A 19,427-nucleotide genomic window follows, 5' to 3' on the forward strand; every position below is an offset into this window, starting at 1 on the left:
CGCATTCTTAAAAAAAATTGGAAAATTTCGCGTGTGAACTTTCTTTGAAGCTGCTTTGAAGAGATAGTTGACGTGGGACGACGGTTCAGGAATGGTGGATCCAGCACGAGACTTGACACGCCAATGCTTACCGCTGCTCACCTCCCGAGCTTGTGGCATCTGGTGCTCTCGGAGCTGGCAGACGACACTGCGAAAGAGGCGCCTCATAGCGTCACACATGTCGTTCCTGGGCGCACTGTACAGAGGCGATGGTGCGCTTGTATCTGGTTCGTTTGCGTGGAACGACGGTGTCCTACCGGCGGAGTCACGGGATGGTGGCTGGTGCGGCATGGAGTTCCACGTGGAGCCTCTCCCAACGATGTATTTTGATGTTTTGATGTCACTACTCAACCTACGCTGGAGTGGCCTGCAGTCGTCCAGCCAGTCGACAGTAGCTGTGCCTGGTCTTTCGAACAAGCTCCGTGGCATAAGCGCGTGAACGAGTAACGCACTGCACGAATATTTCTCTTCTAGTTTTCTTCTTCCTCGACAATGATTCATAGCCGCTGAAAGATTGGACGCGAAGTTGCTGTCTTACCATCATTCGAAGTATACGTGAGTAACAATCATGATTATCATTTCTCGCACTCTTCGAACCTATTTTTTTAGGTTACTCTTCGTTATTTTTTCTGTGTAGCTGATGAAGTCGCAGTTTGGTCTAGTTGGAGTTGCTGGAAAACAATCTTCATCATCAGTTCCCTCCTTGATCAACTATGAATGGTGTGCCCCACTGCGGTGTTTTAGGTGCTAAGTTACTCGGCTGCTGACACGCAAGTTGCAGAATCAAATCTCAGCTGCAGCGGCTGCATTTTTGATGGAGGCGGATATGTTGTAGGCCCAATTGCTCAGCTTTCGGGGCACAATAAAAAAAAGAAGTGGTCAAACTTTCCGGATTCCTCCACTACGGCGTCTCTCATAGCCATGTCATGGTATTGTGGGTTTTAAACCAACAAATAATAATTAACGATGAATTGCGTTTCTTCGAAGTGGTCCACGCTTACTGTTCTGATCTTCATCTTCTGCCGATAAAAAGAGAGAGAGAGAGACACAAACAAGCAAACAAAGAAGATAAATGGAGCAAAAAAGAAAAGAAACGAGGACATCGAGAAAGCTTAGGCTATAAAAGAGAAGTAGAGAAAGAAAGAAGAGGGGGAAAGAGACTAATGCAAACTACAGAAAGGAACAGAGCGAGAGAAGAGATTGAGAGGTATGAAGAAAGAAACAGAGACAGAAAGGACATAACAAGAAACATAGTGAAACAATATAGCAGATCACACGTGTGATCGACGATATGCGAAGCCCGAATGAGAAAACATGATATATCATAGTAAAATCAGAACAACGTTACCAGGCGGACGTAAAGAATGGCGTGCGTGACTTCCATGCCACGATTGTCATGTTTGGGTGTGTCACAATTACCTTCGTCATCTGTCCACCTTACGTGACATAAAGTTTAGTATGACGAGGCGTGGTACGTGAAGCTAGTGTAACGGCCGCCACCGCGCTTTGAGCGTAGCATGTAGGAATGTTATACATCAAACGCGGATCATGATAATCATGTTTAGATGTCATTTACATTGGTCGTCTATTTAGTTCATGCGATACCCAAGTTGGTAATTGTAGATCTAGCGATAAGCTGCGAGTGACCTGTGAGCGTAGCAAATAGCCATTTTTATCATAACATGCACATCAAGATTATCATGTTTGGACTTGTCATTTACTTTCGTCGTCTGTTCATGACATGTGATACAAATTTCGTATGTGAAGCTATCGAAACGGCCGTGAACACGCTATGAACGTATCATATGCCTTGCTTTACATCACACGTACGCATATCATGATTTTCATGCTTAGACGTGTCATTGACTTTCCTCGTCTTTTAACTTAGAGCTATACGAAATTTGGTATACGTGGAGCAGGCGAAATGACTGCGAGCGTGCTATCAAGGTAGCATGCATTCATGTTTTACATGACAGCATGTCATGATTATTAAGTTTGCACACGTCAAATACATTCATCGTTTATTCACGTCACGTGATACCAATCTTGGTGAAACTAGCGAAAGGGCCGCAAGCGCATCATGAGCGTGCTATATTGTCATGTTTTTACATGACACTCATGCCAATATTATCATGTTCAAAGCAATCATATTCTTTCGACATGGATTGATGTCACGTCACAAAACATTTACTATAGGTGACGCTTGCGAAATGGCCGGAAGAGCATCATTAGCATGGCATGTAGTCATGTTCATACATGCCACATGTTTCAAGATTATCATGTTCCTACTGATCATGTACCTTTATCATCCCTTGAGCTCACGTCACACCAAATTCGGTCTATGTGAAGCAAGCGACACGACCGCGAGTGTACCATGAATGTAGCATGTAGTCACGGCTTGCATGACATGCATGTCATGATTTGAATGTGAGGGTCTGACACTTCTGTTCACCATGCAGTAATGTCATACAAGTTTTGCAATATGTCATGTGAAGGAAGCAATCGCAAGAGCAGCAAATCTAAGAAGTGAAAATCATGACATTCATTTCATACTTGTCATGGTTATCATGTTCTGAATAGTCTTTTTTGCTTGTTATACAGAGAAGTTATGCCATACTAATTTAGGTAATAATACCAATATTGAGATAGCCATTAGAGTTGAAAGTCGTAAGCTGCTAGATAGATAGATAGATAGATAGATAGATAGATAGATAGATAGATAGATAGATAGATAGATAGATAGATAGATAGATAGATAGATAGATAGATAGATAGATAGATAGATAGATAGATACGTTCAAATCACCGAAGTTCTCCGAGAAATGCTCGAATTTAAAAACTGGGAACTAAAGAGAGGAAACGAGAAAATGTTGAGAGAGTGAAGGAAGGTCACTTGGCAACACGGTTTCATTAGGACTGGCAAGCATAGTGCGAAGCTGCCTACATTAATTTTTCTTTCATGCCTCAAGCTGCTGATTGTTCAAGACTCTTTTGTGGAATCCCTGAGAGTATTGCTTCCAAACTCTTGACGAAAAGGGTCAGGCATGGCTCTACTATCAATCACAAGCAGAGTGATGGGGCTTACGGAGCAATTGCATAGTTAATCTATGGAGAAGAGAATTTTATCAAAGCCACATCTAATTGCTAGAGTGTATCGTTTCTTAGTGCTCACCATCGGAGAGGGACATCGTGGGTTAAAGTGACGGTTCGCCAAGAAATATTACCTTAATAACAATATCAATTATATGGACACTCTCGCCTGCCTTTGGCGTCGCCATCATACTCAGTGTACGTATGTTTATAAACAAATATAAAGAAAGGGCGCGAAGAGTCAGCCCCACGTACGCATACTGCAGGAGCTAGCTACGCGGTAGCATATTAAACAACCCCTGTACTAACCTAACCTCACGACAGTATTAACGCGATATACTGGGACGCTTTAAAAAAATATCGGCCTTAATGTCGCTATCGTTCACTGTCATTCAAATAAAACAACCCGGGTAGTGGAAAATAAACCCGCGTTATTCGCATAGCACGCAGGTGTTCTACCCTACAACAAACAAGCCTCTGCTTGTGAGTGCAGTGAAGATAACTTACCATGCTTCATAAGCCGGTGAAAGTAACTCGTGGTTTACGAACACAAGCGTCCTCTATACTTGCTTCCCACAACAACATGAAATATTTCAAAATAGTGCTGCCTGATACAAGCGTGTTTTGCCTCCGGGCGTCACAACATTTGATAATAGTTATAACTTCATGGACTACAAAAATCACATGTTACTGCGTCTACTCTCTTAAGGCCTCGTAGTGTTTGCATAGTAAGTTTGAAAAATATTATGTGCTTTGTGTATCAGCTGCTCACTAGGAACAAGATATCGCTATCAACTTGGACTCTTAAAGAATAAGCGTAACTGTCCCGCATTTTTCTTCATTTGAAAAGACGGAAAAATCACGTCTGAATGTAAATAAGTCTTTTGCATAAAGACAACTGCCAAGGTTATAGCCTGGTCTCCACTTGGCCAAGCACACTACCTTTCTCAATATATTGGGTTTTAGGTAACCACAACATTGCTATGACAAACGGCGCAAGGGAGTTATCCGGAACTTTTCAAATCATGTTTTCTTTCATGTCACGCACTGACATCGCACAGTGCATTCACGCGCGATAATAAAGGGGTGCTACTCCCAAATTTCAAGGCCAGTCCAAACCTGTTGTGGGTTTCCTCTGTGCGCAAGGGCTCTCCACACTAAGGGTCGGACATGAAAAACCCGTAGAATATAATTTAACTATTTTGAAAAAGTGTAGCTCAATGCTTATGCTCGCGATCTAGGCCTATCGCACGCGCAGCAACACGGATGTTTCAGAATAGGAGAAGCAACGGCAGTTATCGCGACGTCACCTCAGATCTGTAGTGACATGAGTGACCTCCGCCATCTCCGAAACGAGCCTAGAGACCGTGCCGGCGAAGCATCGGTTGCTGTACTACTCGCCAACTTTCGATCGCTTATTGGGACTGCTACGCATCGAAGCCTGCGAAGGCATTCAGCGTGCTTGAGTGCTGAAGGCATCCGGTGGGTTACCCGCGTAGCGACCATGCCTGTATACTATTGTGTGCTAGACTTCTGCCCCAGCAACTTTGGTGACCCAGTGAGATTTCAGATGTTTCCTCGAGATGAACAACCAAAGAAAAGCCTGGAAATACTTCGTTCGGGCTACCGGGTAGCATTACTGGCAACCGAGAAAGACGAGCTCTTTATGCTCTTTGCACTTCCGCTGAGACGCTTATAAGTCCAAGTACGCGGCCAGCTTCGGAATTCCGCTCAAGCGGGTGTTGGTGCCCGGTGCCGTGCCGATTGTGTACTCCGCTGCTGCGCAAGCTCTCCTGGGGCCTGAGAGCGCAGCAACTGCGCCGAAGCGTGAGGTTTGTATTATGACTGAGTGTAATAAAAGTTTATCCAATAATAAAAGTTTATCCAATCCAATAGCCGGAGGCGTGTTTTTTGATAGTGGCGCTAATGCTAGCTTATTTGTTGGTGTGCGTAATGCGTGGTTGAAGCTGGCAGCAATGAGGTTATTGTCTAGAGGAATTGGTCATGGAATAGACATCTCCGAGCACAGGTATTTGATTTTCGTTTGTCTGCCTTAATGTTAGCCTCATCGCACATATTCCAAGTGATAAAAATCAACTAAAAATCAGAGACGGTTACTGGAGGATACGCATGCTCACTGATTAACCCACCAAATTTAGTCTTTAACACAGCACCACTTTATAATTATCTTAAAATTTTATGTTGTCATAATTTTAAATGCCTCTCTGTACCTGTGCAAGTTAATGAACAGGGCACCTGATGAACAGCTTGCTGACATTTAGTGGCAACCATGCGACATGTAGCCCTGTTTTCTTCTTGTACATAAGATTAAGTAAACTTGCCATGAGACTGACTCCTGTGACTATCCCCTCTTGATTCAGCACGTGATTATCACCTCGACATATTATCACCATGCGGAGCGTCAGCAGCGACTGGACACAGTAGATGCAACAGCCAGACACAGTGCATGTGCAGGTGTCCCTCAAGTCCACGCAAGTGTCGCTTCGTCCAAAAATGCGCAGCTGTGGCACACAGACAGGAAATTCAAACCAGATCGTGGGTGCGTATATAACGCTTGCACATATCCTAAATTTGCCTAAAATGCAAGAGGAACAGCCATACACGCATAGTAAGCATCGATGAGTTGACGTGAGATATGGAGAATGAGTGTACTCTAGTACAACTCCATCTTGTGGAGTTTACATTGTTGGTGACAGCGCATGCATGCTTGTCGGCGTGAAACTTCTGCCACCTTTACGGTTCAATACTTATGATGCCTCAATGCTTGCCCAAAAGACACGGGTTCATTCCCAGTAGTACCAGCTGCACTTATTAGGAGGAAAAATACTTTGGGGCCATCTACTGTCCAACGCCAGTATACCTAGAAAAAAAAACACAATGTTGAAATTATCGAATTTTTTTTTGTCGTGGCACCTTTCATAGTGGGAGTCCTAACCAACCCATTACAATAGCAGCATGTGGCTTCCTGAGAAATTTGATTTGCACTTGTTAATCATTGTTTTTGTAACTGAGAGCCTCAAAAATATCATGTTATGGCACTGGAGCAAAGCAGTTGGAAGATTTGTAGTGTGGAGGTGGGAATGAAAATTGTGGCTTCTTTGCCAAATACTTGGCTATGAATTTTCGTTGAAAAGCTGTGTTGTACAACATCACCCGCATGTTGTGAACAAGGAGACTACTTGCATGCCTGCCTAGAAATGTTTATAAAAGGCAGCATTATTGAGAAAAAACAAGTAGTTTATCATCACATCTTCAGCATGTTTTGATCATTGTGTGTAGCTGTGTATTGGTTGTTCGGGTTATTTTTCCAAAGTTCAAAATCTAACCCAAAAATTTCACTTTATTTTTACAGAAATGAGCAGCTAATAATACACTTTAAATTTTATCTTGGGTTTGTTTTGTACGTAACTGTGAACTGATCACTCCAATATTAGGATGTTTTTTTATGTACATGCAGCCACTATTGTTTCATTGTGTTATGCTCCTAAGCAGCAGACATGATGTGTTTGTGTGTGAGAGGGGGGCACTTTTGTAATGCTAATCTAAAGCTAACAGTCAATGTCGTCAGGTTCATCACTGTAATATGACATAACGTGACTTCTCATAAAAAAATAGCGGATTTGTGTCGCTGTGGCCTTCAATCAAGGTAGTTTATCCCATGAATTACAGTTATTGCCGCACTCTACACCAGGATAACCAGTGTAAAAGACAGGCTCAAATTGTGTTGCAGGGCGCCTTTAAGATGAGCACGTTATTAGGCGTTATAGGCCACCAAAACGAGAAATTTTGTTGTAGTTGCCAATCAAAATGTCCGCTGTGTCACTAATAATCATAGTGTCGACAAACACAATAACAATTTTGACAATATTGCATTACATCACTTTCTTGAACGTGTTAATTTCCAACGAGTTATTCACCTTATATCTGGAAGACCTTTTGCTCATCTACAGCCCACTTCTCTCACAGAATGCCAGACGGAGTGTGAGTTTGCCGACATGCTGCTTCCAGATGACAGGCTGCCTAAGTGATCAACACCACAGCCACCACCATAACCAGAACCAGAACCCTTACGGAGCTCTCTGGACGATCCAATTTATGCTATTTATGAACCGAGTTATGAGAACATAGAGCCGTAAGCGTGCATGGTTTCTCGAAGTAAACATTTTTCTCTGCGCATTGCTTACAGGCATGTTAAAATCTCTACCAACTCTTATTATACACATGTAGCTGGAGGACATAAATCATAAAAGGATTCTCAAGAAAGCCTGAATATAAAGTTAATGTTTATAATAGCATTTAGAGTTCTAATTTATTTCTACTGTTTGAAAAGGTTGAGACATGAACTACAGTGTTTGTACATGTCTTGTTTCAATATTTTGTTATTGCTCCAGGAGTTCTGATGAGCACGTTAAGATTAAAAAATTCTTGATAAACGATTTCTTGTGTCAGTATTATTGTCAATGACTTTTGGTTTCTGATCACTAAGTGTGACAGGAGTATCACCGTATCGAAAACTTGGCCACTTGAGCCCCCAAATGTGTGCCACATAGTGCGGCATTGTCTTCTCTTGCAAGCAACCATCCAGAAATCCAGAAACCTTTTGCACTTGATCATGGTATGAGTCACCTTAGGAGGTACAAATGACCATGCAAAGCACTTTGTTAAATTCTAGTGAACTTGCCCTAGTTGGCTATGTGTGGGTTTGCAGGCGATTCTCTCTGCAGGCTTGCCCAGTGAGGTGGAACTGGGGATCGTTGCTCGTTACACTAAGTTTAATGCTCTGTGATGTCACTAAATCTTTCATCAGGCTTCCAGCATAGTGACATCGGCAGCAGTTGTGATAGCTATGGGCAGGTCTCTATCGTAAAAATGAGTATCTAGGCGCCTTGTGGGAAGCAAATCAAAATTTATCTATGCTTGCTGTGTCCAAAAGTTTGTGTTCAACATCCTTGTGTACTGAGGAAGCGTTCAGCATACTTTTTTATAGCCTCATAGTTTAGTGTGCTAATTCGTTTAAGAGCTCTGTGATCTGAGGACAAAATGGAAAGAATGCTGAATAGAAGCGAGGCAGTTGTGTCAATACGAACGTCGATTTGCTTTATAGTGTTCCCATCGTGCCATGTCCTCGAAAGTTCATCGTGTGTGAAGAAAACCTGCTGGATCTTGCAAAGTTCTGCAGAAAATGTCTCCTCCCCGCAGACTTGTCAGTACAGGTGTGGAAATAATTTTTACCATTCAAACCTGATGACAAGTTTCTTTAAAATCAACCATTTCGGAATCATATCTGTGGCTTTGCCACAACTCATTCAATATATGTATGATGATGACTGTGTGAATATTATGGACATTAACAGTTATATAGACGTCATTCACTCATAGACAGATCTCTACCTGGTAGCTTTCTAATATCAGAGCATTAACCATACTATTGTGAAGTAACAGACTACGATGTCAAAGAAAGTGTAGGAGAGGGTACCAGAAGTAATAGTAATGTAAATGTCACCAATATAAAAAAGCATAAAAGGATAGCTTATCGACAGCAGGGATTATACATTAACTGTATTTCAACATTTTGCCATATATCAAATACCTTGGATGTGTGTCTCCGATTGTGCAGGTATTCGGCTCACTTGCTGTGGTGACATCAACATGCCAAGATGGCCCCATTTTGAGCTGGCACAGCCAGCCAAAAACAAAACGCTTTGCTACAGGCAACATTTCTTTGGCTGCTGCTATTTTAATCACTGGCTCAAGTCCAACTCAGGTCTTGCGGCTCCTCCAAGCTGCGGGCATTGCATGCTTGAGCTTGCGCTCATACCATCGTCTACAGAGGGACATTTTGCTTCGTGCTGTGCATGAGGTAAACATGATTTTTCTGTGATTTTATGTTGCCCATGTAATTTCAAACATCAAGATGGGCTTGCCTTTAGTTACTAAAACAAATTTCTATAGTATATTTCAATCCTAAGTCTTAAGCAAAATTAACCATCTGAGGGCACTATATTGGACATTAGTGTAGATGCATTGCTTTAGTGTTCTTGCCAGTTTTTCTTGTTTTATTTCTGGGTTTAGAGCATACTTTTTATATTCATTTACACAGGGTCTGTCTGTAAAAGTAATAAGACTGGGCTTATTAAAAATATTTATTCACCAGATCATGATGCACTGCATCTTCTAACGTATAACAAACACAAAGAAAGGGGAAAATGTGCCTAAAAAGTGAAGCTGCGGGTTATGCACAGCCCTGATGTGAGACCTGGAAGATTTCCCTGTGTCGCAAAACCTTGTTAAGCCAGAAAGATGATGTCTTCTGTGGTGCTCCAGCCATCCTACTGGTAGCCACAGCCTCTCTTGATGACCGCTGACTTTCAGGATGCCTTTGCAGCACGGAAATATCATTGGAAGCGATCTACCAAAGCTCAAGAAATTAATTTTGGGTATGAAAATAATATGTACCGATGAGATTGGTAAATGAAATTTACCCGACCTAATCTCGTTTTTTAACAGAGAGACCCTTCTTTCACTTACCCACCACAGTGGTGTAGTGCTAATCAATAGTGACTGCTCACTCAAAGGTCCTTGGGTGGAATCCCTGTCGCAGGAGGCATACTACATGAAAGCCGAATGAAAAACAGATGAAAAACAAAAGCCCAATATTGTCATAATTTTTGCAGCCGTCCATTAGCCATGCCTTATAATCATATTCTGGTTATCGTTATATATTTCCTTTTTATTTCAGCTGTGGCAGCGGGAACAACACTCACTGTTAAACTCGCTTATGAGGACTTGTGCCCAGCTCGCCGGTAACAGCCGTGCTGACTCACCAGGGTACAGCGCCAAGTACGGTACATAGTCACTGCTGGACACATCACTGAATCGCATAATTGACATAGAAGTTGTGCAGGTGGGAAAAAAGTTTTTTTTGTTTACGCTTGTAACGCATATTTGAATCAGGGATTAAATCTTTTGTTTTCTTGTTGACCTCCCGTTGCAGTCAAATGAGGTCACCAGCAGTTTTGCTATGGAACTGGAAGGATTGAAAAGAGCCCTGAAAGGACTCGACGAAAAGAAAGTGTGCGTCCAAGAGCTGGTCACAGACCAACATGTCCAGGATCGGAAGCATATGGAACAACATCGACCTGATATTTTGCACTTCATCGATGCTTGGCATGTCGCTAAAGGTGAGTACCTTGTTTCTTTCAGTGCATATTTGGTCTTAGGATGTCTCACTTAGGATCGTTTAAGTGGTTGATTCACAGGCTTTTGAAAGTCGTTGATGCTGGGGGGACAACTATTGGCCACCAGCCTCACTCCCAGAGGAATTGTAATCACATCTGGTGCAGCTGAGGCAAAAATGGCTGGCATAGTCTTTGGCACAGCAGGCATATATGGCCTGATTTTGTTCATGTGACGGTATTTCAGTTTGCTTGTTCAGGCCACTGCCGCTACTTACGTAGCCTGGGTTTTTATAGAGATACTGTTTAGCCTCCTTGCGCCTGTACAAAAGTTGCAAGGCCATAGTGACTGATTTGTGGAATCCGCATGTCTGGTGTGCTGTGCTTCCAGTCAATATTATCACTGGCATAGAGAATGCATATTGCGGACCATTTGTACAGTTCAATCTCTATAATTCAAACTCAAAGGGGCCCGGCAGTTTGTTCAAATAAAAAAGTTCGAAATAATGAAAACTATGCAGTGTCGCATGTGCATTGAGCTAACACACGAGGGGGAAGTTTCAGAAGACTTCATTTATTCACAAATTAAAATACATCGGTCAATAATTGAAATAATCGGTGATCTGCGTCGGCACACGTTTACCTTGCAACGAGTCAATCAATTTCGCACGCAGTTTGCAAAGCATTTCAACTTCGGTTTCAGCATTCTCCTGGCAAGAGAAGTTGCGTGCGGCAATGTCCAGCGCCAACACTCACTAAAGATGATGACAACGACTGCGTCTCCGCTGCTACCCTTTGCGCCGCAGCCAGAGCATGGCCAGCACATGACGAGAAAGGAAGAGCGTGTAGCGGGTGATGACGCCCGCAATCGCGATAATTTTATTTGTTTGCGCATACCAATTCGTATGCCGAGGCGCACGGCGCAGATGCGGCCAACATGCCTCATGTTATCTCCGGAGGGCCATGAAAGATACGCAGCCAAGCCCCTTTTGGTTGTCGCTTTCGAAGCCTGTTTTTCCCGGAAAATAAACTAGTTTTATTCCAAACTTCAAGCAGTGTAGGTGCCTTATTTTCGCGCCTCCGTGGGGCGAGTACGCTACAAAGTGGTGACCCTGACGTTTGGAAAAACAGCGGCCATGTCAGACAAGGAAGGCACAGTGCTGACCCACAACCAACGCTTCGGAGTTAAAACTTCCTCATTTCTGGCCCAAAAACCCACGGGTGTGGTTCAGCCTAATCGAGGCCCGCTTCGAGCTTCGACGCATCTCATCGCAGCAGTCGAAATACCTGCACGTCGTTTCAGCACTGCCACCTGACATCGCTGACGCCATAGACGGTGTGCTCGCCTCCAATTCATCGGAGAAGCTCTACGACGAACTAAAAAGCACTGTCCTGAAACGTCTTAAGGTGTCCGAACAGAGCAGGCTGCAACAACTCCTGTCTCATGAAGAGCTCGGTGACCAGCGTCCCTCACAACTACTCCACCGAATGCGTCAGCTGCTGGGCCAACAAGCGTCACAGGAGCATCAAAATTCATTGCTTCGCGAGTTTTTACAAAGACTTCCACAGTTAACACGTATGATACTCGCTGGCTCGGATGACGTGACTCTCGAACGTCTGGCTCAACTCGCTGACCGCATCACCGACTGCACTGAGCCGCCAAAAATGTCTATTGCTGCAACGGGAAGGCCCGAACATGCAGATTGGTTAGGTCGCTTAGAGGAAAGAGTTGACCGACTGGCTGCAGCAGTTGAAAACCTCGCCCTGTCCAACAAACACCGGCCTGCATGGCATCGTTTGCCGTCCCGTGCTCGAAGCCCGCAGCACCGCGGACACTCAAGCGAGGCAGAGCAGAGCATCTGCTGGTACCACCATCGTTTTAGAGAGCAAGCCACTCGCTGTACCCATCCATGCTCGTTGACGGGAAACGCACCGGCCAGTCGCTAACGGCGGAAAGCGACACGGGCCATCGTTCAAGCCGCCTCTTCTTCATTGTCGACCGCATCACCGGCACACGCCTCCTTGTCGATACGGGAGCGGAGCTATCTATCATACCAGCAGCAGCTCAACATCGCCGTGGCGGCAAGTCCATTTCGAGCCTAATTGCAGTCAATGGAGTCCATTGTAGTATATGGAGTCCAGTCAATGACGATAGACACTGGACTCGTACATTTTGATGGCTCTTCGTTGTGGCCGACGTCAGAATTGCCATCCTGGGAGCGGACTTTCTGAGCCACTTCAATCTTGACGTCAGCGTTCGCGATCGTCGTCTTAAGAATAACGTCACTTCGCTCGCTGTTATCGGACTGAAGTCTGACCTGTCCTCATGCGGCATTTGCACTTTCAACCGAGAGTCAAACTTTTAAAAGATTCTGGCCGAATTCCCTGAAATCACCAGACCTCGGAACACCGAACTGCCAATCAAACACAAAGTGACGCATCACATTGTCACCACCGGACCGCCCGTCACCGCTAGACCTAGGAGACTCGCTGGACAAAGACATGAAGTCGCCCGCCATGAGTTCGACCATATGCTCCACCTCGGCATTATTCGACCTTCTTCCAGCAACTGGTCTTCCGCGCTGTACATGGTGCCAAAACAAGAGTCTGGTGACTGGCGGCCTTGTGGTGATTATCGGGCACTCAATGCTGTGATAACAGCAGACCAATACGATCTCCCCCACATCCATGATTTCAGCGCTCGCCTCGTGGGAACGACTATCTTCTCTAAGCTGGATCTGATGGCCGCTTATCACCAGATTCCAGTAGAATCAAGCGACATTCCAAAGACGGCCTTGACAACACCTTTCGGCCTCTTTGAATTTGTTCGTATGCCGTATGGACGGAAGAACGCGGTACAAACTTTCCAGCGTTTCATAAATAAGGTCAGTCGCGGACTGCTCTTTGTTTTTGTCTACTTACACGACATTTTGGTCGCCAGCAAAACGCCGGAAGAGCATGAAAATCACCTGCGCCTCCTCTTCAAGCGTCTTGACGGGCACGGTCTGGTTTTGAAGCCCCAAAAGTGCACCTTAGGTGTTGAAGCACTAGATTTCCTAGTTCATCGAATCAGCCCACAAGGCATCTTGCCGCACAAATCACGGGTGCAAGCAGGCAGGGAATTCCCCACGCCAACCTCTTTCCGCAAGTTGCGCGAGTTTCTTGGGCTAATCAACTTCCATAGGCGCTTCATCTCATCCTGTGCACACATTTCTGCAGCCGCTAACAGACTTGTTGCGCCGGGACGGCAAGAAAGCGCCCGAGTTTTACTGGTCAGTGGAGCACGAAAAAGCCCTCCAGGACGCGAAACCTCAGCTTGCCTCCGCAACACTTCTGATTCACCCGCTTTCCGACGCGCCAACGCGGCTCATGGTTGACGCTTCAACGACGGCAGTGGGAGCAGTGTTGCAACATTACGACGGCAAGGATTGGAAACCAATAGGTTTCTTTTCTAAACGTCTGAAACAAGTGGAAGTGCGCTACAGCACCTTTGGAAGAGAGATGCTGGCCATTTATTCCTCCGTAAAGCATTTTAGTTTCTTCCTAGATGGCCACATTTTCCACATTTTAACGGACCACAATCCGCTGACGTATGCGTTCAAGAACAACAGTTCCTCATATTTGGAAAGAGAACTGCGCCAACTTTCTTTCATTTGCAAATTTTCTACGGACATCCGCCACATAGCGGGGAGCGAAAACCAAGCAGCCAACGCACTCTCCCGTATTGACACCGTTTCAGCGTCCGTCGCCTTTGAGACATTAGCCGCCACCCAGCGGGAAGACCCACAGCTAGCCGAGATGAGGCAGAATCCACTGTCACTGGTGCTCGAAGAGATTCCGCTACCATACACAACGACTACGGTAACATGCGACACATCGCAGAAATCTCCAAGACCCTTCTTCCCCATCCAGTTTCGCCGTGCAGTGTTTGACAGCCTTCACGACCTCGGCCACCCAGGAATCCGCGCGACGCAGAGGCTCGTCACTGACCGCTTTGTGTGGCCCGGAATTAACGCCAACGTTCGACTCTGGGCGAAGACGTGCCGAACATGTCAAGCGGTCAAGGTGACTCGTCACACGCGCACAGCACTTCAAGCATTTCGGCCACCAGAGTGTCGTTTCGACTACGTGCACTTGAACTTAGTGGGACCTCTGTCTCCTTCCCAGGATTAAAGATACCTGCTTACTTGTGTAGACCGCTACACACGGTGGCCCGAGGCGACGCCGATTCTTGACATCGCAGCCGGGACCATCGCAGAGGCGTTTGTGGCCACATGGGTTTCACGCTATGGCGGCCCACTGCGCATAACGACCGATCGTGGACGACGATTCCAGAGCAACCTATTCTCGGCGCTGGCAAGGCTTCTGGGAACACGGCTCCAGTACACCACGGCTTACCATCCAGCGAGCACTGGAATGGGGGAGCGACTACACCGTCAACTTAAGGCATCTTTAAGCCAAATTGGATAGAGCACTGGGTGGAGAAGCTCCCTCTCGTTTTTCTGGGCCTGCGTACGGCGATAAAAGAAGACCTCGAATTCTGTGCAGCAGAAATGCTGTACGGCTCTACAATCCGACTACTGGGAGAATTCTTCGGTGAGAAACCAAGCGCTACGCCGAAGCCTTCAGAACATATGAAAAGGCTACATTCCTGGTTGGAGCACCTGCAACCCAGCGCGCCACGCGTCAGCCACAACCAAAGAGTGTTTTCTTGCCCAGACATGAATGAGGCAACCCATGTGTTCGTGCGACGCGACATAGTGAAAGCGCCGTTTACTCCGGCGTATGACGGGCACTTCCGTGTGCTTTTGCGGTCGCACAAAACTGTGACCATCCGTGTTCGCGACAAAGAGGATGTCGTTTCTCCCGATCGCGTGAAACCGGCTCACCTCATGGACTAACTCGCCCATTTGCTCGTTTTTTTTTCCAGGCTCCGTGGTCTAGGGGGGGACCCTTTGTAGCGGGCGATGACGCCAGTGATTGCGATAATTTTATTTGTGTGCGCATACCAATTCGTATGCCGAGGCGCACGGCGCAGATGCGGCCAACATGCCTCACGTTATCTCCGGAGGGCCGTGGAAGATACGCAGCCACGCCCCTTTTGGTTGTCGCTTTCTAAGCCTGTTTTTCTTGGAAAATAAACTAGTCTTGTCCAAAACTTCAAGGAGTGTAAATGTCTTTTTTTCGCGCCTCCGTGGGGCGAGTACGCTACAAGCGTCTACACGTGGACAGAAGCAGATCAGAATTTGAGAGAGAACACTCCACGGTAGCTTCCAATTCTTTCTTTTTTTCTCTTTTCATGCACGGTGTTAAAAGGAAAAGGAGAAACGTGGCACTGACGCGTCGCAGATTGGCATTCGAGAAAGAGCAAACATTCCTCCATGTCCTTTTCTTTCCTTTTCTTTTTATCCTTCTTAGCGCGCAGCGTAGAGATGTCGAAGGTGCCGCCGCGGTAATGGGCATGGTGCTGAGAGCGTTTTTGGAGTGCGGTGTGTTCGAATTAATTGTCGCAAGTGCTTGCGCGTTTGAATTACCGCGCGTTTTCACCCATTTGAATACACATAGCTTTGACGGGACCAGAGCGTCAGTTCGACATAAATGTTCAAATAAGATTGTTCAAATTAATAAGATTCTACTGTATCTAATATCCCAGCAATATTTTTGCAGATGACGTGCCTTCTTTTTTATGTGTTTGATCAATATACTGACATAAGATAATGGCCAGGCATGTTGTTACACTGCCTCCTTCCACTTTCTCAAAACAATCATTCATTATTCTAACCAGTTTTTCTTTTAAGGCTATTTTTCAGTGGACAGTGGCCACCAAAGTCAGGCACTGAGTGTCGGGGACGAGGCAGCCAGGGATGGAAAGAAAAACGATTGGTGTAACCTTAAGAGACTAGAAAAGAGCAGAGTAGGTCAGGGAACAAGCTGGAGTTAAGGATATCATAGTTGAAATCAAGAATAAAAATTGCTCATGAGCCGGGCTCGTAGCACGTAGGCAAGATAACCACTGGTCACTAAAGGTGACTGACTGAATTCCCAGAGAAGGCCAATGCACAATGGGGAGACAGAAAGTTAGGTGGGCCGATAAGATTAAAACGTTTGCAGGTATAACGCGACAGCAGAAAGCACAAGACCGGATTGATTGGTGGATCATGAGAGAGGTCTTTACCCTGCAGTGGGCTTGGTCAGGCTGATGCATGATGATGAATGTCGTTGTAGGCAATCACTTGGTAGAAAATTTTTGCCATGACGTGTGGTCTGCGATCTGACACTAACACACGTGGTAGCTAGATTCAATTGTCAATTGCTTTTACGTAACTGTTCAGAATAGTTGCCTATATTCCTAATTTTCTTTTGTCCAGGGCTCAAAAAGAAACTTTTGGCTGCTTCACGGTCGCGAGGCTGCAATGTCATAAAGAAGTGGGTGACGTCAATAATAAAATATTTATATTTTTTGTGAGGACTGCTGCCGAAAAAGCGGTGACTCCCGAGAAAAAAAGGTGAGCTCGTGGTAGCCATCTGGCTATCCTTCCTCAACCACGTGCAGAACAAGCACTGTGGCTATAATGAAGAGTATGCCAACTGCGAGCATGGGGACCTCTTACCGAGGAAGTGGATTTTTTCAGGTACTTTTTATCAAGCCTAATAAATTTTTGTTCGCTTCACTGGGATTTTCTTTATTAGTGTTTTGCCAACAGAATAATCTCTTGCTATCACTACCGATGGTTAGAAACTTGACAATAATGACAGTGTTTGAGCATTGTACCTCGAGCGAGAAAAATGCATGCCTGCTTGTTGCTCACGATATCTGTTTGAAGCCCTTCACAATGTTCTCCGTTTGGTCATGGTGTATCTTTATACTTCATGCAACCAGGTACCGACACCTTTGACAAGCTGCAGAGCATTGTGAACAACAGTCGCCTGCTTGTGAATATCAAGCAGGTGTCACCTTCATTCCAAACATCCTGTTTGCAATCTTTTCATTCGGTCCTGAACTGGTTTGCTCCAAAGAGCTTCTCATTTTTTTCATGAGATGCTGGCAAGGTGTGGATGTAGATCAATTTCTTCACATACTTCTCAACAGTACTTTGAAGTGATCATGTGCTAAATATTTTCGAAGTCATTGTTGTTCACATGTAAACAGATCAGTACACGTAGGCCAAAATTAAAACAGGCAACATACAGGATATACATATGCACATGGGATTGGCGTGCCTTTAGAATGCAGCTGTGTCTAGTCTAAGTACGATTGAGTTAAGCAAAATATTGTGCCGCTTAAATGTTACACATGCACACTGTCACAGAGTGCCACTATTATGGTTTCACTATACTTCCTTTGTCACTTCTCAACCAGGTACTTTACAAATGTTCGGAGCGAAAACATTTCAGCACACCTAATGCTGGGGCTGCTTTAAGCCTTAAGAAAAATGTTGCCTCAGTTGGAACAAGACAATAGCAAAATCACAGCCGCCAACAAGACTTGCAAAGGGAATCGATTGTTTATTCTGACTGATGTTTACACTCCTCTCCGATGCTTTGTCCATCACCGTCCTAGATAACTAACATATTTTTATGACAAACAATTAAGCACTTGCACCACTTGCTTTATTCTGACTGATGTTTACACTCCTCTCAGATGCTTTGTCCATCACCGTCCTAGATAACTAGCATATTTTTATGATAAACAATTAAGCACCTGCAGCACTCAACACAGCAGACGAAGCAGCAACGCGGACAAAAGAGCAGCAGCTGAACAGCTTTGTCACTGCCTCTCATGGTGACCCATTGTAGTGTTTTTCACAAGTGCCCCGACTACATCAAGGGGCCCCAGAGTACTTTTTGAAATAAAAACTACCTCCGGCTGTAATATAAGAGCGCACAATTAAACATTACTCTCGCATTGGAGGCGAATGAGTTTTTCTGCCACATTACCGAGCCTTGATCCACGGACTTGGAGCAGGAAACAGCTGAAATTTTCTGTCACCACTCCTTTATTAATTTAATCTCAATGACTACAGTCTCAAACAGAAAAAGAAAGTTTGGGATGTAATTAACATGACAAATACTCTGGCTGAAGCACATGGTTTCAAGCACTACATTAAAAAGGCATTTCATCTATTCTATGTTATGTAGTGCTAAACGTTTGTTGCCTTTGCAGCATGCATGTAGACATGCTTTTTCAGGAAAGAGCAAGCAAAGCATGTTCTATGTAGTAATTGTTTAGGCAGTATTATGCACGTTTGATATTCTGTGTTTGCACAGGTCAGAACTTGCTGCATTGCACTACAATAAAAATGCAGACAGGGTGCAATGCAGAACTGCATGGGGAAGGCGGCAGTGGGTTAGGAAGCACCCAAAAGCAAGAAAAGGTAATCCAGTGGCATGCCCAGTGAAAGAGCCGGCCACTTTTGGTATGTACATTCACGCATAAGGAGGGCAAAACTGAAAGTGTAATACAAAAACATTCTCAGCTCACTGTTCGCTGCAGGCTTATGCATCCTAAACTACGATATTAACCTTTAAGCAACCGTGGCATGCAAAAGCTGCTTCCAACCTACTATACACAGGAGGAACAAAAATGGCTGCGCAGGCCAATGCCAGCAGGGGCTCTCAAATACCGTTTCTTTTGTTGTTAGACCTGTGTACAAGTTGTATTCATGTTTAAATGCCAGCTGCAGCTGAAAAAAATTCACAAGCCTATGGTAAAGGACACACGCTTGTTTCTTTAGCATGCACAGCAAAATATACTTAGAGACTGCTTGTAACAATATGCCTGTGTAGGTATATATAAACCCTACAATAACATAATAGGGAGTTTTAGTTTGTACGTATACTTCTTTACGTTACCGTGTTACCGGATACCGGATAGAATCTGCGCATGTGCGAGTCTTTACGAAGCGTGAACCTTTACGTAACGTAAACTACTCGCCGGATAGGCTTTACGTTCACGGCCCGGAGCAAGCCACCGAGTCAAGACAAGCCGAAGCAGAAGCGCCAACGGCGAACACGTTGTTTACATTCGCTCTGTCATCAGCGGAATCGATGTCAGGGCGCAAGCAATTTACGCTCAGCGATGACATTGCTCTAGTAAAGGAG

At 44.9% G+C, this 19,427-nt stretch overlaps 1 pseudogene; it reads left to right on the forward strand.

Annotated features, from left to right (window-relative positions):
• Positions 1-9,928: 9,928 nt before the first annotated feature.
• LOC142775353 (uncharacterized) lies at positions 9,929-19,094 on the forward strand (annotated as a pseudogene).
• The last annotated feature ends 333 nt before the right edge of the window (positions 19,095-19,427 follow it).

Source organism: Rhipicephalus microplus, chromosome X (genome assembly GCF_043290135.1).
Source record: "Rhipicephalus microplus isolate Deutch F79 chromosome X, USDA_Rmic, whole genome shotgun sequence".
Lineage (NCBI taxonomy): Eukaryota > Metazoa > Arthropoda > Arachnida > Ixodida > Ixodidae > Rhipicephalus > Rhipicephalus microplus.